Genomic DNA, 25,115 nt, shown 5'->3' on the forward strand with positions numbered 1-25,115 from the left:
AGATGGCTTCTTCTCTCTCTTTGGTTCTCAATACAAAGTTCTCCTCGATGTTCTTGGAGATCTATTCGATGTAATACTTTTTGCGGTGTGTTTGCCTAGATCCGACGAATTGTGGGTTTATGATCAAGATTATCTATGAACAATATTTGATTCTTCTTTGAATTCTTATATGAATGATTTGATATCTTTGCAAGTCTCTTCGAATTATCAGTTTGGTTTGGCCTACCAGATTGATCTTTCTTGCAATGGGAGAAGTGCTTAGCTTTGGTTTCAATCTTGCGGTGCTCGATCCCAGTGACAGAAAGGGAACAGACACGTATTGTATTGTTGCCATCGAGGATAAAAAGATGGGGTTTATATCATATTGCTTGAGTTTATCCCTCTACATCATGTCATCTTGCCTAATGCGTTACTCTGTTTTTATGAACTTAATACTCTAAATGCATGCTGGATAGCGGTCGATGTGTGGAGTAATAGTAGTAGATGCAGAATCATTTTGGTCTACTTGACACGGACGTGATGCCTATGCTCATGATCATGCCTAGATATTCTCATAACTATGCACTTTTATATTAATTGCTCGGTAGTAATTTGTTCACCCACCGTAATATATGCTATCATGAGAGAAGCCACTGGTGAAACCTATGGCGGCCGGGTCTACTTTACATCATATAAGTTCCCGATCTATAATTCTAGTTTACTATTTATTTTGCAATCTTTACTTTTCAATCTATACAATAAAAAGCCAAAAATATTTATCTTATTATCTTTATCAGATCTCACTTTTGCAAGTGGCCGTGAAGGGATTGACAACCCCTTCATCGCATTGGTTGCAAGGTTCTTGATTGTTTGTGCAGGTACTAGGTGATTTGCGTCTAGTCTCCTACTGGATTGATACCTTGGTTCTCAAAAACCGAGGGAAATACTTATGCTACTTTGCTGCATCACCCTTTCCTCTTCAAGGGAAAACCAATGCATGCTCAAGAGGTAGCATGGTGCAACGCGCATCTAGCTCCTAGGGCGATGAGGACCCTAGTGCCATAGTGCGCAGCGTGCACGGCGCCGGGGCAGTGAGGACTCACATCACGGGCCAACACCTTGTCGGCACTGCTCGGGGATTTGCCTCTTGGACACCGGTGATCGGGCGATGATCGCTTTTCCTGGACCTCGCTCACCGTACACCAGGGTTGGGCTATAAAAGACAGCAGCACGACTCTCCTCCAGCACAGCAACACAATGCCACTCTACTACCTCTTTGGTTTGGGCGAGATCGAGTCGAGCTCCTTCGGTGAGGAAATGTTCTTGGCGATGCTATGGTTGTTCCTCGTGGCGCTGCTGGGCACGCTGATCGGCTTGTCGATCCTCCTGCTGATACTCATCACGAATGATCGAGCTCGGGACAATGTGCGGCTAGGTGCGGTGGCTCAAGATGCGGGAGAAGATGGTGCACTGCATGGTCCTCCGCCACAGTTGATCCTCCGTTACTTTGCGCCGGCGGAGTGATCGCATGATGCGGTGGAGTGGTGGTGGCGATCTGCCTACGCCACGCAAAGTAGTGACGGTGGTGGTGGTGGGGTCCAGATGCAGATGAGGTGGCGGTACCAGCTCAGGAAGCACACTAGGGTATGGGAAGATTTCACGGATTGCTCCACGAAATGTAGGTATAGAGGTAGAATTGGAGTTGAAATCTGTATTGTGGTAGATGTACTGGATCAAGTGAAATAAAGTTGGCAGTGTTCCTCCGGAAATGAATTCGGGAAAAAGAATTAGAGAGGAGGAATTGCCCGATGAAAATGCCTCTGCGAGGCTCCGGGTCTAGAAATCCGGCACATGGGGTATGCACAGACGGAGAGGGATATGTGACTTTGCATTCCCTCGAGTACTACCCGAATGTACTCATGGGTTAACGGGGTATGCGTGCAGTATGCAGTATAATCCAAACTAGCAAACAGACAGAGGCAATAAACATGCAATGGAAAAACACACCAGACAACTCATACTAAAGTGTTTTAATGCTAGTGGGTATATGTAATCCTGGTATACATACACCTACACTAGCGCGCATTTGATTAGAGACTCGAGACGAGTCAATTTAATTTAGTGTATGTGATCTACTGATTAAAATCTGATTAGCAACACATTGTCAACCCTGTCAAACATTTCTGCTTGACAGAAAGACAACCAAAAACAAAACCAACAAGCCAGAAAGCATACAAAAAACACATCATGCAGGTTACAACCAATACCAGCATACAATAGGCACGAACGCGCTACGTGCTAAATGAAACTACTCACTCCAGGATACATAGTTCTATCCTCATATCGAGGATGAACAGACAGCCTGACCTACTTGCAGAATCACCTCACTGCATAACTGAGGTCATGCAAAGGATTGCCCTTGCCGGGGCTCTCCCGGAGGACGAAGACTGAGCCAGTCTCCATCTTCATCATCCGACAATACTATAGGCTGGGTTTCGACTGTTGGGGGTGTGGCTGAAATTAATCCAAGAAAATTTTACTGGTGGATTCGGTAAAGAGCCTTGTCGAGGGTGACGATGTTTGGCTTAGGCCACAACACAGGTTGAGAGGGTAGCATTGGTTCGGATGGCATTGGGTGAACGACTTGGGATGCAAATTTACGAGCCTCACGATAAGCGTCTGTGACAACTCGTACCGCATCATTGTCTATAGTTCTGAACTCGACAAGAATCTTGGAAATCATCATCCCCTGGGCAGTGATATATTGCACCAGGCGAGTGATTACTGGGTCATCTCCGTGAACAGTGATAGGAGACTGAATTCCTGCTTCTGTCACCACGGGGAAAAAGCAGAACTCCCGCCTCTCTGCCACTTGCGGGAACTTGGTTCGAAGGTATAGGATAGCTTCCACAGCAGTGGCCTAAATGGCCAGATCAGTAGTGGGCATGGCTCTACCCTGAAAAAACCAAGGGCTGACCATCTGCTGCGGGACCTAGACAGATTTGCACTCTAGCATCATAGCGGTGAAGGTGAGGGACGGGTGCCGATTGCAACTCCAAGTAATCGGGGCTAGCATTACAGCCAAAGGCTTTGGTGATCATCTCAGTAATAAGATGTGGAAAGCCAGCATGGTTGACGGGAAAGGTGCGGGTGTAAAACTTGGGAGCTTTGAGAGCACGAGTCATGGCTGGGGTGTTACTAGCTAGGCTTCTTTGCAGGGACATGGCTGACTGAGGAGTGAACGATACAGCTAGCGGAAATGGGATTTTATAGGCAGCTATGCGGGACATGCCCGCATGGTGTGGCCCCTTTCCCTTAATGGCGAAGGGTAAGCGGTGCGGCCGACAAGAAAGGATAGGGTTGCTATTCGATCCACGGATAACTAGGCGGGGACATCGGGGTAAGGACGTGTCAGTCCCGACTGTGCCACCTATTTATTAACAGTTGCCATGCCGGATGGCAGGGATGGGTCAAATCCCTTAAGGTCATTATGGGTAATGGTAGCGGTGATCTAATGCTAGGATAACCTATGCCAGCCTAGCTGCTTTGATACCATCTCCAGTGGCACCCCGATCCACATGGAGCAGGGGGCCTTCGCACGTCAGCCCAGGATAACACCTGACGCACGAAGGTCCATGATACAGCATTCCAGGAACAATAATATTCATCAAATACATGTGTATATGATTACATCATTGATGAATACAATTATCTGGCGTAGCCCTAAGGCTATTTAAATGGCGGCGGAAGTCTTGGTTTGGCAGCATAACAACTTTGGCTGGGCTCCACAACTCACAAGACTGGCAAGATTACGGTCTAGCACAACAGAACAAATGAACACTTCGGGTACGACCTACAAAACTGGCATGACACGCCAGGTCAGTACATTGAATGTACTTGCAAGACAACCAAATACATAACATCCAGACAAAGAGATGACAAAGCAAGAACCAAGCGTCTGCAATAACCTATCTCATAGCAGAAGCTAAACATGACATGATATTAACTAGAGACAAGGGTCAAAATAAGCATGAACAACATCATGGCATCTACTATCATGGCATTAACATGGAATATCAAACTTACTTCTAGTATGGAAACACAAAACATAGCATCACATCTTAACCATAACATGGCATGTCAAAGAAGGGCATAAGTGCAATCAAGACATGGCATGGCATCATGAAACTATGCTGAAAATAAACTACCGGTCATATCCAGTGCAGACATAACATGTTAACTTTGTGCAATCATCTCCTGTTCTACCATGGTTCCTTAAATGCAAATAGCAACTTATTACTCATGCAATGCAACAAACTTGTGCACTGAGTCCCTCGGACTCTCTTACCCACGGGTTGCCTCGCAACCAAGCGATGATTATTCATGGATCACAAACGGAACCACACTTGGTTTAACACTCACCGAGACCTTGTCTCGTGATCATATCAACAGATCATCGTGATTTCTCATGAATGTCTCATAGTCCAAGTCATCATATTAGTTGTTACACATTATTCATCAACTTAATTATTTCAGCTTAATCCTCCATTTTATCCGAGACCTGATAGTGTGACCTACTAGCAACTTGTGCCCAAGACCGAGGACGCAGCTATCGATAGATTTAACATACACTCTACAGAGGTAGCGCACTTTACCCACACCACAGAACCCATGGCCTCGCACTCCCATTCGGTTGGACCAACGGCGTTCCGACAAAACCGATCTACCGCCATGACACTCTCCTGGCCACTCCGACCAACACCCCTTTTGGGTTCAGTCCAGTTTGACCTAGCCTACCAAAGGCAAAACGGCCACCGTCGTGGCAAAAACGGTCCAAACAGGACAACACACGTAAAACAACTCAGGTCCAAAAGGTTTATGTCTGCCTACCTGATCAGGGTAGCACCTGCCCGTAACCTTCCCTCGTTGGAGGCACCAGCGAGAGGCATGGCAATAGACCCGTTAGGGACTTCCCATTCCAAGGCAAATGTGGCTGCACTAGAAAAAGCTCGATTTCGTGGCACTATGACATCTCAATGATGACGGAGGAGGTTTGTTATTATGTCATATTATTAACTTCTCCATCATCAATCATCATGCAAATATTTTTAACAAGAATGCAACAACTAACATGCAACACACAGATGTAGTAACAACATCAAGCTTTTCAAGTGAACAGTAATAGCATGTGAAACATGCCAATACCAAGTACTAGTAATTCCACTAGTGCAACATAATCATCATAACATCGATACTACTAATATTAAACTAGACAGAGGCATGATATTATCATTAACAACATCCAACTAGCATGTCAACTTATTTCAAGAAAGCACAAGCATGCAAAGCAGATAACAAAAACATACAGTACGACTGAAATACCATCAGATGGAACAGACAAGAAACTACTGCAACTGAACACACACACGAGGTGCAAGAAGAGTCAACATGCAATTTCGGGGCTCATGATAAGAGGTTGGTTTGCCTGGGGTTCGAGGAATACTTCGACGATGGGTGCGATCAATTCTCAGAAAAATTTGCCGGAGAACGGTGCTCTCTTAGAGGGGCTGAATTAGAGCAAGGGAAAAATGGGTATTTTTAGAATGTGCAAACTAAAGAAAATAGTCCCATCGAAAAGAGCTTGATGAACAGAGAACGTGAGCATTGGAATCACCTCAATCAGAGTTGTGGTTGAAAAGATACGGCCGTGTGAATGACAGGGACTAATCTATAAAATAAATATTCACAGACAGGCCCTTGTTGGTTAGAACAGAAAGCACACTAAAGTAAATACATTTTCAGAGAAAGGAAAGGGTATTACTGACCGGTGGAGGCACAAAGTACATTTTTAGAAAACGAAAACGTAATCTGTCTGAAGGCATGGCGAAGTACGCTTTCGAAAGACGAAAACGTATACACGCTGGGCTTCTCCACTTATGCTAGGTCAGCGAGCTAGGTCAACCCCTAAGTGGCTGACTTGCGGGGCCCGCATGGAGGTGGGGCTCACCTGACCCTGACGTCTTCAACCTCCCGCTCGGGCGCGCACCGAGCCAAGGGAGGGGCTCGCCTCGACGGTGATTGCCGGCAACTCCGGCCACCGCAGACGACGGCGACCTACCCCCGAGCTCGGGAACGAGAGGTGCATCCCATGGTGACCTTCGTTGCCGGCGATGAGCAATAGAGGGAGAGCAACACGGCCCATGGCGGAGAGGGGCTTCGGCCGCCGGAGAGAGTGGAGCTAAGGAGATGGAATGGAGGGGCTGAGGCCACAAAGAGGCTCGCCAGACTCTAGGGGACAAGATGGTGGAGGTGGAACGGCGAGGGGGGCTCCTGGTCACCGGAATCAGAGAAGGCCGAGGCGACGGCTATGGTGATGGTGGGGGGAAATGGAGAGCTCCTCGAGCTCGAACTGGTGGCTAGGCAGGGTCATTGAGGTGAGGTGGGGCGAGATATGAGCTCGGACGGGTCAAGGGGTGGCTATAAATAGTCGGGCGAGCGGATGCTAAGCTGGTCACCACCGGATGTGTCCGGCCAGGGCTCTGCACGCGCGGGGCTCATGGGGAGGAGTGGGAAGGCGACGAGGGGGATGTGGACGACCCGCAGGAGCTCACGGAGCCGAGCAATGCTCGTGGACAAGAGGGAGAAGAGGACAGGAGGGAGGAAGGCGACGAGCTCACGGGCACACACTGTGCGGCCATTGGAACAACATGCCGGAGAAGAAGATGGAGGGGGAGAGGGGTCCAGTGGAACGGCGACAATGATGCTGAGTTGTTTGACACTCGGTGACAAGCCAAAACCGCCCGGAGCGGCTCTGTCGTCGCTAACAGTGGTTAGACCACCATTTTGGCCAACATTGCCTGTGGTCACCATGGACAACGCACGCTCTGGTCGCCTACTTCATGCCAAACGTTGTCATTAGTTAAGTCCTTCCAAGGCGCATTAAAACCATGGCAATGAGACAAGCAGAGGCACATGGATCAGAGAGAACCAAGCTTCACAAGTTTGCTGTTGCAAACTTGGCCACACTCTAGAGATTAAAGTAGAGATGTTAAGAGGTAAACTTGATGTCTGGGAGGCTTAGGGCAACAAGGACTATGGTCCTGGGAGTTATGAGGTCATTAGGACAAAGATTCAATATAGTTGCAGTGCAACTAACAATTCTGATCCAGGAACCGAATGATGAAGAAGCACTCACTAGGAGTGATGGATTGGGCTAAAACTTGGCAAATCTTGATGATTTGGGCATATAATGATTTTGTAAAAATTTCATAACAAATGGACATGCAAAAATGGTACTTCCTTCACAGCTATTCATTCTGCACAGAAACTTGAGAAAATTGCACAGGGAGATAGGATGAATGGATTGAGCTGATTTTTGGTATCCATTGGTGATTTATCAATGTTAACCACCCTGCCAAATTACAGCTCAATTGGAAGTAGGAATAAAGCACTTCCTTTGCAAAATTTCAGAGAAGGCAGAAACTTACATTCTATCATGTGCCCAATTTTTGAACTTAGGAACATGAGATAAGGATGGAACTAGTGATTATATAGCAAGGACAAGCTCCACAATTTATGTGGGAATTTTCTCTGCTATATAAATAGTAGTTCCTTTAGGAAGTGGCAGAAATGAAATATTGGCGTGAAACAAGAAAAGGCAATTTTCCTTTTTTAATTATAGCAAATATTTTTTGCCAGGACTTGTATTAGGCATAAATATCATCTCCACAAATTTTCATGAATTTAGGAGAGGGCTAGCTATGCCTTTGGATTTTATTCCTCAAAAGGCAAGAAAAGGAATAAATCATAATTCAAAAATATTGCAAGGGACTTGGCAATATTTTTGCATATTCAAGGGTTAGGAGGATGGGAGGGTCTCTTGGAACATATGGGATGATCAACAGATCAAGGAAAATGATAGTTCCTTTGTATTTACAAAGGCCACATTCAAATTCCAAAAAAATGGAAAATAGGGTTTGAGAGGGTTTGAGATGATGCAAATGAAGTCTTTCCCACTGACAAAGACATGAGAAAGGTTTTGAAAGGTTGAAAATGGCAAGAATTCTCAGAGTCATCCAGCAAACTCAGGAGAAAATTTTGAAAAATGGTTGCCAGGAAGGAATAACAACACAAAAATTGATAACCCAATTTTGGGGCTATTACACGAGTTCCTCAACCTAGTGTGTATCCGACTCCCTTAGGGATCGCACTAGTATGGGTTTGATGCCACTCATTATCAGGCCATTAGCCCGTTCGACCTGACTGTTTGTTTGAGGGTGATATATGGAGGCTTAGTCGAGCTTAATGCCCAAATTAGCACACCAATTTTTCACCTCACCTGCTATGAAGTTAGAGCCATTGTCAATGACAATGTTGTGGGGAACACCATAACGGTGTACAACGCCGGATATAAAGTTGATCACCGGCCCAGCTTCAGTTGTTTTTACTGGTCTGGCCTCTATTGTCAGGACCAGATTTTCAGGGTATTAATGTCCCAGAAAATGGCCCTTGTGCTCACCAGCCCCAGGATTACTGTTAGCTGATGAGACACCAACTTGATACAGAAACTCCAAGCAAAATACAAAATGTGTAGTAAAAGACCATTCTGGCCTATGAGTACAACAAATGGTTTCTAGTGGTTGATGGTGGAAGCGGTTTGTGGTTCATCGGTGTCTATGGGACTCCATTTCCCACAGGAACAGCTGACCTGGATATCTCCTATCTTCGTGAGGCTGCTATCACCATTGCGTAGGTTCTGGGGCTGTCAACGCAACGCTCCTCTCCATGCAAGAAATCTGGCCAACACAATAGCTAGGGACAAGCCAGTGAGTACTTTGAATGTACTCGCAAACATTAAGATCAAGGGTGATTTGATCGAACAGTTCCTCTAGTGCACTTACATAGCGCACCAGATGCAGCAATGCAGGATCCGTCTCATGATCTCCGTTGGCAACCTGGGGTGGCCTACCATACCCGTCACGGCTGGGGTAGTAGTAGAATGAGTGGCAGTTGACTCTAGGCGACAAGTGTCGGAGTTGAACTATAGCCTCTCGAGCAGCTAGTTGGATGGCTTGTGGCTCAAAGGAAGTTGTCCTTCCGGTGAACCTGTAGGGGCATTCTGGCGATAGACCCCTACCATAGACGTGCATAGTGGCCCAGAATTGATGGCTCTCACCGCTCATGGGCCCTTGGTATACAACACACTCTAGGGGCTCTTCTAATGCAAAGGCACGGCGGGTGAGGTTTGCTAGCACGGTCACAAAACCTCCAAGGTTGGTTGTTGTGGTCTCATTGTGAACAATGGGTCCAGGCATTATAGCTCGATTTGGGTAGAGGCTGTGTTGTGCTGGGTCGAGGCTAGCGTGCCCTTTTTCTAGAAAAAGGGGATGGAGTCTTCCTTCGCACGCTTGCGAAAGATTCAATTTAGGTGTCGGTCACTGGCGCGTGATTGACAGGCTAGGCTGATGGGTTAGGCACCGACTGCCAAAAGTGTTGGGGTCACTGTGTGGCTATCTTACATGAGAAGCTTGGCCGGGGTTAGGTTAAGGTCTGGTGGGTTGGTCAACCTAGGTTTATTGACATGGCCAAGATAGGATTAGCCAATGGTCAGCCTGGCTCTGATACCAAGGTTATCAGGACCGGATTTTCAGGGTATTAATTTCCCAGAAATGGCCCTTGTGCTCACCAGCCCCAGGATTACTGCTAGTTGATGAGACACCAACTTGATACAGAAACTTCAAGCAAAATACAAAATGTGTAGTACAAGACCATTCTGGCCTATGAGTACAACAAATGGTTTCTAGTGGTTGATGGTGGAAGCAGTTTGTGGTTCATCAGCGTCTATGGGACTCCATTTCCCACAGGAACAGCTGACCTGGATATATCCTATCTTCGCGAGGCTGCTATCACCATTGCATAGGTTCCGGGGCTGTCAACGCAACGCTCCTCTCCATGCAAGAAATCTGGCCAAGACAATAGTCAGGGACAAGCCAGTGAGTACTTTGAATGTACTCGCAAACATTATGAACACAGGTATAATATAACATTCGATAATCCTGCTCTGAAATATTTTATGATCACAACATCAGTCACAAAATAAGCATCCATGATGCACGCAAGCAGGTTATTCATATACAAAATAATATGCAATAAGGGAGTAGAAATAGAATACACCGATCGGGTGTCTGAAGCGACGCCTCGAAAGGATAATAATATAAAGCATGCCTCAGTCGGGCGTCTGAGCGACACCACATAAAGGGCTTATAAAGGAAATAACTAGCAAACAAGCCACAGTCAGGCGTCTGTGCGACACCACATAAAGGGCTTATAGAGTAAGTAAATAGCAAGCATGCCATAGTCGGGCGTCTCAGCGACACCACATAAAGGGCTTATAAAGTAAATGAACAATAAGCATGCCACAGTCGGGCGTCTCCGCGACACCACATGAAGGGTTATAAAGTAAATGAATAATAAGCATGCCATAGTCAGGCGTCTCCGCGACACCACATAAAGGGCTTATATGAGAGTAGTCACAGTGAGTATCCAGGAGGTAGAACCGTCCCAGGGATACTCCATAATTCAAATAATGTAATGGTTAGTCCATAATAATAGTAATCATAATCATCATAAGTCACAAGTCATGATCCATGTTCTGGTTTAGCAGTTTTTCCTCCGAAGACTGACACTAAGACCGACAGTTGACCCATCCCAGACTGTAGTCCTTAACCATGGACGCGGCTATTCGAATAGATATAATCTCTACAGAGGGTGTACTCTTTACCCACGAGTAACGGATTCCTTTAGCCCATCGGGACTAATTTTGTCTATGGTCTTTTAATTGAAAACACACCTGACCGCACACACCAGCCTAACTTACCGGTGTCTGGAATCACCCATGACACCCGTTAAGCAAAACTCTAAGTGGGGAGGCTACAACCTCGACTAGCATGGGATCACAAAATTTATAACGCGCGCAAACTAGGGGAGCTACCCCCTCGGCTCCAACCGGAAACACCCATGCCCCCGGACCAGGTGGCATGCCTACCGGATGCAGCCGGAATCTTCCACCATGGCCTCTCTATACGGTGTGTGCTAGGAAGGGGTTGACAACTTACTGAACCGTACCATACCTATGGCAGGGACAAGTGGTAGTACGAAACAAGTATGGGGGTTACTGGAACAAGACTCGATCTATGGTCGACTCAGGAGGTTAAAGCATTTCCTGCATGATTAGCATAAGAAAAATATTTTACACCAATCAGACAGAATCACCACTCATCATACCTCACCATGCCTTACTGTACACAACCGTCTCGATGAAGAACTAGAGACAAGCTCGCGTCAAGACAGAGGCTTTCCCGGATTCCTTCCGGTAGGCATGAAACGCATACGAGGGTGATTATTATCACAAACATATCAAATTCCAACACCACGAAATCATCAATATGCACTCATAAGTATGATGATATCATCACATAAATTAACGAATACTCCGAGTCAAGGTGTTGTTGTAACCGTATCAAACAACACACAACAATATTATGCTAGGGTTCAAAATGCTTGCCTTCAAGAGTATGCAAGTGGGGGTGCATTTTTTGAAAGTTGCCTCCCTCTCCAAAATCCTATTTAAGAAAAATTCAAATTAACACATAGTTTCAAAACTGTACAAAAAAGTTGTTTGCATTTTTTTCAAATAAATATGAAAATAAATTAGACAAAATTTGAGAAACAATAGAAAAAGAATCAAATCAATTGAACTTATATCTAAAAAGTTACAACTAGTCAAAGTTCTGTCGAAATCTGTTTTTAATAAAAATCAGAAAAAAAGAAAACGGTTCGGCAGCACTTACGTTTTCCCCTGGCGAAGGCGTATTTGGTGGAATGTGCTTCCACTTAAAACACACTTCGGCGGGGCTGGGTCACTAACAGTGGGTCCATCGGGCCCACTGGTCAGGTTTGACCAGTCGCCCGTGACTTCTTTCTCCTTTGGCCGAGCAGAGGCGGGGCTCCGGCGATCGCCGCCGATGAACGGCGGCTCCCCACGGGATTCCGAGGGCAGGGATGGATCCTCCAGTCCAGGGCGGTCCTCCCGGTGGTCGAGAGGGTCATGGGGACAAAGGGAGTCGCCGGCGGCGAGCTCCGCGGCGGACGGTGGTTTCGGGAGAATTGGGGTCTCGAGCTATGGTGGCTCCCGATCGGGTCTGAGAGATGGGGTGGCTCCGCAAGATCGAGGGGAAGAGGATGGGAGCACGGGAGGGGTTAGGGGCCTCGGTCTTAGCCGGATTTTACCGGAACATGGCGGCGGCCGAACCTGCCGGAGATGGGAGAGAGGATGGCCTCTGGCCAACTGGAGAGGAGGGGGGCTTCCTACTACTCGAACAAGGCTGCTGACGAGCTTAGGCGTGATCGGGAGGGCTATTTATAGCCCGGAGAGGTCGGTTCCCACGGCCGCAGATAAGAGCGCCGACGAACCGCCGTTCTGTTGCTAGCAGGGTGACGTGGAGGCGATTGGAGCTGGTCGGCGCATTCCGACGAACTCCCCACTGCTCAAGGGGCGAGCTGGCGCGCACGTATGGCTTGGGCGGCGCTGCCAAGGCCGGGGCCTGCTACGTCCGTCAGCTAGCCGCCATGGCCGTTCTGGCGGCTGCGCTGCGGGGCTCCAGGAGGTGTCCGGGGCGGCTCTGCGATGAGGGAGGGGTCGGGGCGCGATGGCTGTGAGCGGGCACGGATCCGAATGAACGCGGGGAGGCGGTAATGGGACGCGGTGAATCGGGCGCAAGCACGTGCAACACGCGCGTTCTAGCCGTGCCCAGAGCACACCCGCGAGGTGCTCGGCAAAATGCCAATGCCTGCCAGGGGGCTCTAATCCACATGAGGTTTAGTAGGGTGGTGCTATAGACAAAGGTAGAGCCATGAGACATGCTGTTTAGACAAAGCAGGTTCAAAATGCAAACTATGTTTCATGCCAATTCTGTTCATGAACTCAAGGTGTTCGACAAAATGCTATGGTCATCTAGGCATCTCTTGGGGTGGCCAAAAACTCCAGATCAGAGTCTCTTTAGATGATAAAGAGGGTGGCGAGGTTAGTTTGACAAAAACAAAAACTCCCTAGTGCAAGTTTTTGAGAAAACCAAATCTGGACAGAAAATAAAGGCTATTAATGCATGGACCAAAAATATTCCAATGGGTCCAATCTCCTGGACTTAAGGGTTTGGTAAGGTGGACTATAAGCAGGAAAGATCTCATGGGCACTAGAGCAAAACAAAATAGGGTTGCAGTAGAAAATACCAAACTGGGCCAGAGAGCAAAAGAGGATGATTTTCTCAAATTTTTCGAAGAACACCAATGGGTTTTTGATAAAGTTGAATTATATACTCCTACTAACATCTCCCAACTTTGGTGGAATTTTTAAAGAAATATTTAAATAGGTTGCAGTGCAAATCACACACTGATCCAGATTTGAAAACTTGAGGTAGGGCTCAAAATCCCCAATGATTAAGAGAGTTTTTTTTGCATAAAAGTGATTTAGGAACATCACATGACATCCCCAAATTTTGGTGGAATTTTTAAATAAATTTATCAAAGTGTTTTAGGGCAAATGGAACTCTAAAACTTATGAAAAATCATCTTTAAAGCAATAAAGCTCAGGAAAAAATAATAATTGTAGAAATAACTCCACTAATAAAAAGAAATGGTCTTGGGAAGATATACAAGTCCATCAATATTTCTGAAAGGTTTTATTTTTTTGGAGGGAAAACTCCACAATTCAGAAGAAAAGAGTGGTTTTGAAAGAAAAATCCAGAAAATAAAAAATTAAATTTACCATGGCAAAATTTTTAATTAATAAATCATGGTTAAATTTTTTGGGGTGTTACATCTATCCACTTAGTGAATTTATCCACCATGAGCAACTGATATTTCTTCTTATGGCTTCCCCCTTTAAGGGGTCCGACCATATCTAGCTCCCAGACTACAAATGGCCAGGTAATGGGAATTAGTTTTAGGGCGGTGGGCGGCATATTACTTTGATTGGTGAACAACTGGCACCCGACACATCGCTATACGAGTGCTTGTGCATCTGCTCAGGCCGTGGGCTGAAAGAGGCCTGTACGGAAGGCCTTGCTTACGAGGGCCCAGGCTGCAGCATGATGGCCACTGAGGCCAGCATGTATTTCGGCCAAGAGCTGCCGTCCCTCCTCTTCGGAGATACATCTTTGAAGAACTCCAGTAGTACTTTTCTTGTAGAGTTCTCCTTCATGAACTTTGTAGGCTTTTGAGCGTCGGACTATGCGAGAGGCCTCATTCTGGTCATCAGGGAGCTCTCGCCTATTAAGGTAGGCTAGGAAGGGTTCGGTCCATGGAGCAATGACATCCATGATTAAATGGGCGGAAGGTGTCATTTTGGTGTTCGAGCCCCTGATGATACCAGACTTGTGTTCGGCATCCAAGGGTGTGATCGACTCCGGACTAGTGTTGCCGCTCTCATCCTGCCATACGATGGATGGCTTGAGAGCCTTTCCACAAAGGTGTTAGGTGGGACGGGGTCATGTTTAGCGCCCATTCGAGCAAGGATGTCCGCTACCAGATTACTGTCTCGAGAAACATGATGAAACACGAGCCCCTTGAACCAAGCTGATATTTTGAGTACAGCATTGTGGTATGCCGCCATCTTTGGATCTTTTGCATCGAAATCTCTATTTATTTGGGATATTGCGAGGTTCGAGTCCCCACGCACCTCAAGGTGTTGTATACCCATAGAGACAACCATTCAAAGACCATGCAATAGTGCCTCATATTCGGCTGCATTGTTGGAGTCTGTATACATGATTTGTAGCACGTAACGGACTGTGTCCCCTGTAGGGGATGTTAGGATGACACCGGCCCCCAATCCGGCTAGCATTTTAGAGCCATCGAGCTACATTACCCAGTTGGAGTATGTGTTGTACTTTTTAGGGAGATCGGCTTCTGTCCATTCGGTGACAAAGTCGGCCAACACCTGATATTTAATAGCTCGGTGTGGCTTGTATGTTATTTCAAATGGTAAGAGCTCGATGGCCCATTTGGCGATGCGGCCCGTGGCGTCCTGATTGTTTATGATGTCATTGAGTGGTACTTTGGAAGACACCATAATCGAACACTCTTGAAAGTAGTGCCGCGGCTTCTGGGATGCCATGAAAATCGCATACGCTATCTTTTGGTAGTGCGGGTATCGAGATTTGTATGGTGTTAGAACCACCGATTTATAGTACATTGGTTTCTAGAGAGGGAATTTATGTCCCTCCTCCTGTCATTCAACAACGAGTACCACACCCACCACCTAGTGAGTCGCAGATATGTAGAGCAACATATGTTTGCCAACACTTGTTGCAGCAAGGCTTGGGTTGCTTGCTAACAAAGTTTTTATTTGTTCCAATCTGGCTTTAGCTGCGTCCGTCCACTCGAAGTGGTCGGTGTGTCGGAGGAGTCGATAAAGTGGTAGCGCCTTTTCTCCTAATCTGGAGATAAAGCGGCTCAAGGCTGCCATGTACCCGGCTAGTGTTTGGACTTGCTTTAAGTCTGTTGGCGTTGCCAATTGTGACAAGGCTCGGATTTTTGCTTGGTTCACTTCAATTCCTCTATTGGAAACAATGAACCCGAGTAGTTTTCCGGCTGGAACACAGAAGACACATTTTTCCGGATTGAGTCATATGTCATATGTTCAGAGGTTGTCGAATGTGAGTCATAGATCGTCCACCAATGATTCGATGTGCTTAGTCTTGATGACAACATCATCTACGTATGCCTCCACTATTTGGCCAATTTGTTTTTCCAGACATGTTTGAATCATGCGTTGGTAAGTGGCGCCGGCATTTTTGACCCCAAAAGGCATAGTGTTGAAGCAGAAAGGCCCGTAGGGGGTAATAAATGTTGTTGCCTCTTGGTCGGACTCCTTCATCTTAATTTGATGGTACCGGAGTATGCGTCGAGGAAACACAGTGAGTCATGTCCTGCTGTCGTGTCAATGATTTGGTCAATGTGGGGCAGTAGGAAGGGGTCCTTAGGGCAAGCCTCATTGAGGTCCTTGAAATCGACACAAAGGTGCCAGGATTTATCCTTCTTTGGCACCATCACTAGGTTTGCCAGCCAGTATAGGTGTTGTATCAACTAATGAACCCGGCTTCAAGTAGTTTGGCTAACATGTAACACCCCTGATGTAACTTGCCATATTTGTAACTCCGACTCTTGCCATTTTCGGCTTTATGTTATGATATTCCCTTCGTGGTTGGGCTTTTTTCTTTAGTTTTGCATTTTTTTTCATGTCATGCATTTCATATCATGTAATCATGTGCATGGCATTTGCATACCTGTTCGTCTCATGCAACCGAGCATTTTCCCCATTGTCCGTTTCGCAATCCGACACTCCCACATGCACTCAGCGCACCCCTCTTGTCTCTTTTCGTGAACAATAGTTAAACATTCTCGGAATGGGTCGAGATTTGTCAAGTGGCCTTGGTACATCACCTGTAGACCTCCTGTCAAATTTTGTTCCATTTGGAGGTCGTTCGATGCCCCAACGGTTAACCGGGTAACCACAAAAGCCTCTTTGTGTTGCAGCCCAACACCCCTCAAGAACATCCCAATAACCCATCTAACCCACCTCCATGTTCTCTGTCGTTGGATCACGATCGTGTGGGCAAAAACCGCACCTCATTTGGACACTCCTATCTCCATCCACCTATAAATATGTGCATCCCCTCCAAAATCCGGGTCCAAACACTAAAAATTCATCCCCCGCCGCCACCGGACACGTCCACCCCTCGCCGGACGAAATCGGTGCCGCGTCCGTGCCAATCCGCCGCCGCCGACCCGCGAGCCCACAGCGGGCCCGCGAGGACCATCCGCCGCCGCCCGCCTCCCACGTCCCTGCGCTGCCCGAGCCCGTTCACCACCGCTGCACCTTCGCTGCTCGTCGCCCGGCGCCGCGCCCTCGCCGTTCGCCTGCCACTTCGCCGGGGCCTGTCCGCCTCACCACCGCTGTACCGCCTCCTTGCCGCCCGCGCCCAGATCCGGTGGGATCCCAGTCTGGGAGAACTCCGACGACCCTGGATCCGCCGGCCGCCTCCTCCATGCAACTCCGGCGAGCTTCATCGACCTCCGACCGGCGGGATTTCACCAAGTCCAGAAACCCCCTGTTATTTTTATGCCTCCATCATGTCATATCTCGGTGACCGTGGCTCCGAATCATGCATATGATTTGTCAAAATGTTCGCCTTGTTGAGCTCTTCATGTTAGTAGCATTTGCATGCATGTTACTGTCCATTATGATACCATTTTTATCGTTGCAAGAGTGTTATAAAATGTTAATTGCTGGTTCTTAACAGAACATAGCGATTTTTCATTTTTGCTGCATTTTATGTGTGCATCCTATGAACATGAGGTCTACATGTGTTTTGAACTAAAACATGCCATCTTTACAGGGGTGCAAGTATTGTATTTTTGTGATCTACGTGGTGACTAGAACAAGCATGCAAAGTAGGCTCCATAATGTTGCTGTTTTCAGGCTAGGATTTTGCTAAGTCCTTTTCCTGCTGTTATTTTGATGCCATGTAAACTTGTTGCTACCATGAGATCCATGCTTATTTTGAGATACTTCAGTAAGGATGTTCTGAACATGTGGTTATGCCCTATCCATTTGTGCCTCTAGTTGAAATTATGGAGTGCTCTAGCATGTCATTTTCTTGCTCTACTTTTGCTATAAAATGTTCCTAGCAGATTGTTAATATGTTAATCAATATTGCCATGGTTGTTGCTAGTGACGCATGTCCCCTGTCAACTTGCTCTTGCCATGTTTAGCTTAATTAACATCTATTCTTACTGTTAGTATGCTTGTGTTCTCATGTCATCCTTTGTGGTGAGTGGCATGAGCTTGCAAAGTTGCTATCATGAATCTGTTTATGCCATGCTCTGTTTTTCTTCCAAGTCTGAAACTGTTAGTAAAACTTGCTATGTTTACATGGGTGCCATCATATCTTCTGTGCCTTTTTGGCTCATGTTTAGTAAGGGAATTTTGTTCTATGCATTTAGTAGAATCATTCCACGCCTTTGTTTGCTATGATATGATCTTGTATCATGTTTTTTCCTTGCTCTAAACATTGCTTCCTGATGTTGTTTTTTACATGTTAGTATTTTCACCAAGTCTGTGAAGCTGATATCTTTTGCACTTTTGCCATGCTTGTTTGAACCTGTTATTGAGTGATTTAGCCGTAGCTCAGTGTTCATGTTTTGTAAAGCATCTCTTGTACATAACTGCCATATGCTTTGTTGCTATGTTGGAGTGCAGTAGCTTAGTTTCTTGTTGCCTTCTAAGTGCTATCATGCTCTTAATCACAGATTTGCGTCATTCTTGTGTTGCTTGTCATTTGCAAACCATGCATCCGTTTCCGGTGATCTTTTTATCGATTTCAACCAAAATCATCTCATTTTTCCAACATCATACTTGTTTTGCCATGTTGATGCTTTGTTCATTCTTTTCCTTCCGGAGCACGCATAAGCATTGCATATCATATCTTGCATATCATGCCATGTATTGCATCATGTTGCTTGTGCACTGCACCGTGATTGATTGTTGTTCCATTGCTTGTGTTCTTGTCTTGGGTAGAGCCGGGAGATGAGTACGTGAATGAGGAACCTATTGAGTACGCTAACGAGGAGCAAGCTTTCGACAACTCTGAGAACATTGCAGGCAAGATGACCATACCCTCGATATCACTTCTATCTTTGCTTTCTAGTTGTTCGCTCTATCGCTATCTTGCACTACCTACCACTTGTTATCATGCCTCCCATATTGCCATGTCAAGCCTCTAACCCACCTTCCAAGCATACTGTAGTTTGGCGATGTTACCACTTTTGCTCATCCCCCCTTATAGCGTTGCTAGTTGCAGGTGAAGTTGAAGCTTGTTCCATGTTGGAACATGGATATGTTGGGATATCACATTATCTCTTATTTAATTAATGCATCTATATACTTGGTAAAGGGTGGAAGGCTCGGCCTGATGCCTGGTGTTTTGTTCCACTCTTGCCGCCCTAGTTTTTCGTCATACCTGTGTTATGTTCCTTGATCTTGCGTTCCTTACGCGGTTGGGGTTATGGGGCCCCCTTGACAGTTCGCCTTGAATAAAAATCCTCCAGCAAGGCCCAACCCTGGTTTTAACATTTGCCACCTAAGCCTTTTTCCCTTGGGTTCTGTGGACTCAAGGGTCATCTTTATTTTAAACCCCTCGGCCAGTGCTCCTCCGAGTGTTGGTCCAAACTGGGCGATGTCCGGCGCCCCCTGGGCAACCAGGGTCTATGCCAACCCGACGTCCTACCCATTCGGTGTGCCCTGAAAACGAGATACGTGCGACTCCTATCAGGATTTGTCGGCACATCGGGTGGCTTTGCTAGTATTGTTTTACCATTGTCGAAATGTCTTGTAACCAGGATTCCGAGACTCATCGGGTCTTTTCGGGAGAAGGAATATCCTTCGTTGACCGTGAGAGCTTGTGATGGGCTAAGTTGGGACACCCCTGCAGGGTATAAACTTTCGAGAGCAGTGCTCGTTGTTATGTGGCAGATGGGAATTTGTTAATGTCCGGTTGTAGAGAACTTGACACTGGACTTAATTAAAATGCATCAACTGCATGTGTAGCCATGATGGTCTCTTTTCAGCGGAGTCCGGGAAGTGAACACTGTCTTGTGTTATGCTTGAACATAAGTAGTTTCAGTATCACTTCTTGATCACTTCTAGCTTCTCGACCGCTGCGTTGCTTCTCTTCTCGCTCTTATTTGCGTATGTTAGCCACCATATATGCTTAGTGCTTGCTGCAGCTCCACCTCATTACCTTACCCTACCCATAAGCTTAAATAGTCTTGATCTCGTGGGTGTGAGATTGTTGAGTCCTCATGACTCACGGATACTTCCAAATAGTTGCAGGTGTCGAGGATACTAGTGCGGGTGATGCTACCAAACTCAAGTGGGAGTTTGACGAGGATCTAGGTCGTTACTACGTTTCGTTTCCTGATGATCAGTAGTGGAGCCCAGTTGGGATGATCGGGGATCTAGCATTTGGGGTTTATCTTCCTTTTCTGTTGGATTTGACCGTAGTCGGTCTTTGAGTGTATTTGGATGATGTATGATTTATTTATGTATTGTGTGAAGTGGCGAATGTAAGCCAACTCTTTATCCCTTTCTTATTCAATAAATGGGAATGTGTGAAGATTACCCCTCTTGCGACAAAACTACCATGCGGCTATGCCTCTAAGTCGTGCCCCGACACGTGGGAGATATTGCCGCATTGTGGGTGTTACAAGTTGGTAATCAGAGCCATCCCCGACTTAGGAGCCCCCTACTTGATCGAATCGCTGACGTTGTTGAGTCTAGAACAAAATGTTTTTAGTCTTAGGATTATATATATATATATTAGAGAGTAGGATTCTTTTTACTCCTTAGTCCCTTCGTCGCTCTGGTGAGGCCTCCTGACGTAGAAGTTTTGACTCTCCTCTCCTCAAATTGAACTAAATTTTTTTTAGGATCACGCGGGTATCTTGGAATCGTTTCGATAGTATTGTGACGAGAACATTGTTCTTGGTACCTCCTGACATTTAGAGGTTGTGGTAGTGTCCTGAGGAGTTGAGTTCCGAGGTGTTGTCGTCACAATTTTATCGTTCCAGTTCTGGAATACCTGAGTTCGCCGACATCAAAAATCTCTTTTATGCAGTTGTTGGTGAGATAACCTCAACGCCATGCAGTACTGAGGCGGGAGTTCAGGAGTATTGCCATAACTCATATAACAAATGCTTTTCGAAGGTTGAGGTACATGATTTCCGAAGGGTTCTTGGTTATGTGTTGAAGGATGGATACAACTGGATGCAGGGATTGTTAGTTTGGGTGAGATATTATGCTTCCCCTGTATCCCCAACACCTGATTGCATAACCAGAAAGTTTCGGGAGTTTATAGGTGGGAATTCAAGTAGCTCTAGTATTTCTTCCTACAGATATTTGGTTTGTGATTGGGTAATCCTTACCACTTATTTGTTCATATTCATACCTTGTTGCTTTATTCATCTACCTTTATCTAAGTGGCTTCTTACCTTAATGGAAGTGTGCTGATTTACTTTGGAAGTCATTCGTTCACCCTTGTTCGAGTGTTTATTGTGAATACTATATGTTGCAATTTCTATCCATTGATTTAGCTTCTCTATCTATCTATCAAGACTCTAACAGATGTCAGCCTCTTCAGGATGGCTCCTCCAACGCATCTGAATCTGGACCGCAATGATGGGAGTCAGGCGAACCCTCCACCACCACCTCCACCTCCGGAGGCATGGAAAGCTATTATGGAAGCCACCAACGCCAACACTCAGATGCTTTTGCAACTCTTGCAAGAGCGCAAACAAGGTCAAGGCAACCGAGTAAATCAAGGCCAGGGGAATTTCAACAATCAGCCTAAGTTTGCTACCCTCAACCAGCTCCTCGCAAACCAGCCGAAGTCTTTCAGCAACTGTGTCGATGATTGGCTTGTGGACATCTGTAAGCATTTTGAATGTAGCAATGTCAGGCCTGAGGACTTTGTCAAGTTTGCTTCATTTCAACTTAAGGTCCAAGCTGCTAATTGGTATCAACAATACAGAGATTCCAAAGGAGGTCGTGTGATTACCTGGGATGATTTCCGCAGAGACTTCAAAGCTCATCATATTCCAACTAGTGTTGCTGAGAGAAAGCGTGAGGAGTTATGCAATCTCAATCAAGGAAGCATGTCCGTGTATCAATACAATATCCAGTTTCAGAAACTTGCTCGCTTCGGTAAACAAGACGTTCCAGACGAAAAGAGTATGATCTATCAATTCAGAGGTGGCCTCAGAGAAGATCTGCAGTTAGCTCTCGTGCTTCTTGAGCCGACTAAGTTCAATAAATTCTATAACATGGCACTCAGGAAAGAACCTGCTCAGCTCAAGTGTGAGGCTTCTAAGAAGAGAGTCAGTGATGCAGTTCAGTCTTCTTCTTCATCACAAGTGGCAGCTAAGCAACAGAAGTTCTAGCTGCCTCCTCCTCCGTTTCGTTAGCCCTACCACCAGAAGAGCAAAGGTGGCAATGGATCTTCCCGCCCACCCAACCCAGGCTATCAGAACAAATCTCAGTCTCAAGCTCCAAGGTCAAGTGATCCTTATCATCGTCCACTCTCAGAGGTGACTTGCAACAAGTGTCAGCAGAAAGGGCACTGTGCAAACAAGTGCTTCAACCAAAGGCGCCTTCCGCCTCCTCCTCCTCCTCCTGTGAGATCTTCCAGCAATGCAGTGGTGAAGCATAATCCCAAGTCTTCAAGGGTGAACATGATGAACGTAGCTCAGGCAGAGGATTCTTCAGAAGTGATCATGGGTAATCTTCCAATTAATGATGTTCCTGCAAAAGTCTTATTTGATACTGGTGCATCTATTTCATTCATATCAAAGACTTTTGCATCCATGCACAATTTGCATAATGTTGATCTGCCTAAGACGATAGCAGTTTCCTCTCCAGGTTTGTTCATGAACACCAAAATGATAGCTCCGTATGTTTCCAGCAAGATGGGAAACTATAAATTCCTGTCTTCTCCAATGGTCCTTGGTGACTCGGATATTGATCTAATTCTCGGGATGGACTGGCTTTCTAAGCACAAGGCTCGGCTTGATTGTGCTGCCAGAGAGATTCAATTGACACACTCTTCTGAGGATGTGATCCTCTATGCCGCTTGGGATGAAACCATTCGACTGTTTTCTCTGAATGAGAAGGGAGAGTTGAATGCCATCTCTCAGATTCCAGTCGTTTGTGAATACCAAGACGTCTTTCCAGAAGAGCTTCCATGAATGCCTCCTCACCGGCCAGTTGAATTCGTTATCGATCTTGAGCCTGGTACTGAACCCATTTGTAAGCGTCCTTACAAGCTTGGACCAGTGGAGTTGAAGGAATTGAAGAAACATCTCGATGAACAAGAGCGTCTGGGTCTGATCAGACCGAGTTCATCTCCATGGGGTTGTGGTGTTCTTTTTGTCTGGAAGAAGGATGGCACAGACCGACTCTGTGTCGACTACCGTCCATTGAACAAGAAGACAATTAAGAATAAGTATCCACTTCCCAACATCAATGAGCTATTCGAGCAACTTAAAGGTGCCAAAGTATTCTCCAAGCTTGACCTCCGTATGGGTTATCATCAGATTCACATTTGTGAACTAGATATCCCCAAGACAGCATTCAGAACAAGCTATGGTTCTTATGATTATAATGTCATGTCTTTCGGCCTTATCAATGCTCCTCCACGGTTCTCTCGCATGATGAACTTCATCTTCAGCCCTTACATAAATGATTTCGTCCTGGTGTATCTCAATGATATCTTGGTCTTCTCCAAGAATAAGGAGGATCATGCCAAGCATTTGAGATTGGTGCTCGACAAGCTCAGAGAGCATCAATTCTATGTGAGATTTTCCAAGTGTGAGTTTTGGATTAATGAGGTTCTTTACCTTGGTCATATCATCTCCGCCAAGGGCATCTCTATTAATCCCGAGAAGGTGTTTGCAATTATAAATTGGGAACCTCCTCAGAATGTCAAACAGCTCCGCCATTTTCTTGGACTTGCAAGCTATTGTCGAAGATTCGTTGAGAATTTATCAAAGATTGCAAAGCCTCTTTCCAACCTCCTCCAGAAGAATGTCAAGTATGTCTGGACACCTAAGTGTGACGTTGCTTTCAACACCCTCAAAGAGAAGCTAGTCACATCTCCTGTCTTAACTCCTCCTGACAAATCCAAGCCATTCGAAGTTTTCTGTGATGCTTCCTTGCAAGGTCTCGGTGTTGTGTTAATGCAAGAGAATAAAGTTGTGGCTTATACCTCTCGTCAGTTGAAGCCCAACAAAGGAACTACCCCACTCATGACCTTGAGTTGGCGGCAGTTGTCCATGCGTTATTAACATGGAGACATCTCTTGTGGGGAAGGAAAGTGGACATTTTCAGAGACCACAAGAGCCTCAAGTACATCTTCACTCAACCCAACCTCAACCTCAGACAGACTCCATGGGTCGAAATGATTAAAGAGTACAATCCGAGAATTGAATATACTCCAGGCAAGGCCAATGTGATTGCAGATGCTTTGAGAAGGAAAGCTTATTGCAACAGCTTAATCCTCAAGTTGTTCCAACCGGACCTTTGTGAAGCTTTTCGCAAACTCAATCTCCAAGTTGTTTCCTCACGACTTTCTTGACAACCTTCTAGTCTCTCCTACTTTGGAAGATCAAATTTTTGAGGCACAACTCCTGGATACCATGGTGAAGAAGGTCAAACGTGGTTTTGACAAGGGCCTATTCATATACAAGTGCTATCGCGTTGAAGGCGAAGACACTCTGTTCTTAGAGGATCGGATTGTGGTTCCTAAAGGTGATCTAAGGAAGGTCATAATGAACGAGGCGCACAATTCTCTTTTGTCCATTCATCCTGGAAGTACGAAGATGTACCATGACCTCAAGCACTCGTATTGGTGGACTCGAATGAAGCGAGAGATTGCTCAGTTCGTGAATGAATGTGATGTCTGCCGAAGGTTGAAAGCAGAACACCAACGACCAGCTAGTCTCCTCCAACCTCTTGCTATTCCAGAATGGAAGGTTGACCATATTGAGATGGACTTCATTACTGGATTTCCTAAGTCCAAGCGTGGGAATGATGCTATTTTCGTTGTCATTGACAAGCTTACAAAAGTGGCTCATTTCCTTCCAATCAAAGAATCTATCACAACAACTCAGTTGGCAGAGCTATACACCTCCAGGATTGTCTCCTTGCACAATGTTCGCAATTGATATCTTCCAGTCGTGGAAGAATTTTCACTTCTAATTTTTGGGACTCCTTACAGAAGGCCATGGGTACCAACATTCGCTTCAGCACAGCTTTGCATCCTCAAACTAGAAGCCAAGTCGAGCGAGTCAATCAAATCCTTGAAGATATGCTCAGGGCTTGTGTCATCAATTTCAGTATGAAGTGGGAAGATTGTCTTCCATATGCCGAGTTCTCCTACAACATCAACTTCCAAGCGAGTTCAGGCAAGGCCCCATTTGAAACTCTCTATGGCAGAAAGTGTCGTACTCCTATCAATTGGTCA

The sequence above is a fragment of the Triticum dicoccoides genome, chromosome 7A, assembly GCF_002162155.2.
Source record: "Triticum dicoccoides isolate Atlit2015 ecotype Zavitan chromosome 7A, WEW_v2.0, whole genome shotgun sequence".
Classification (NCBI taxonomy): Eukaryota; Viridiplantae; Streptophyta; class Magnoliopsida; order Poales; family Poaceae; genus Triticum; species Triticum dicoccoides.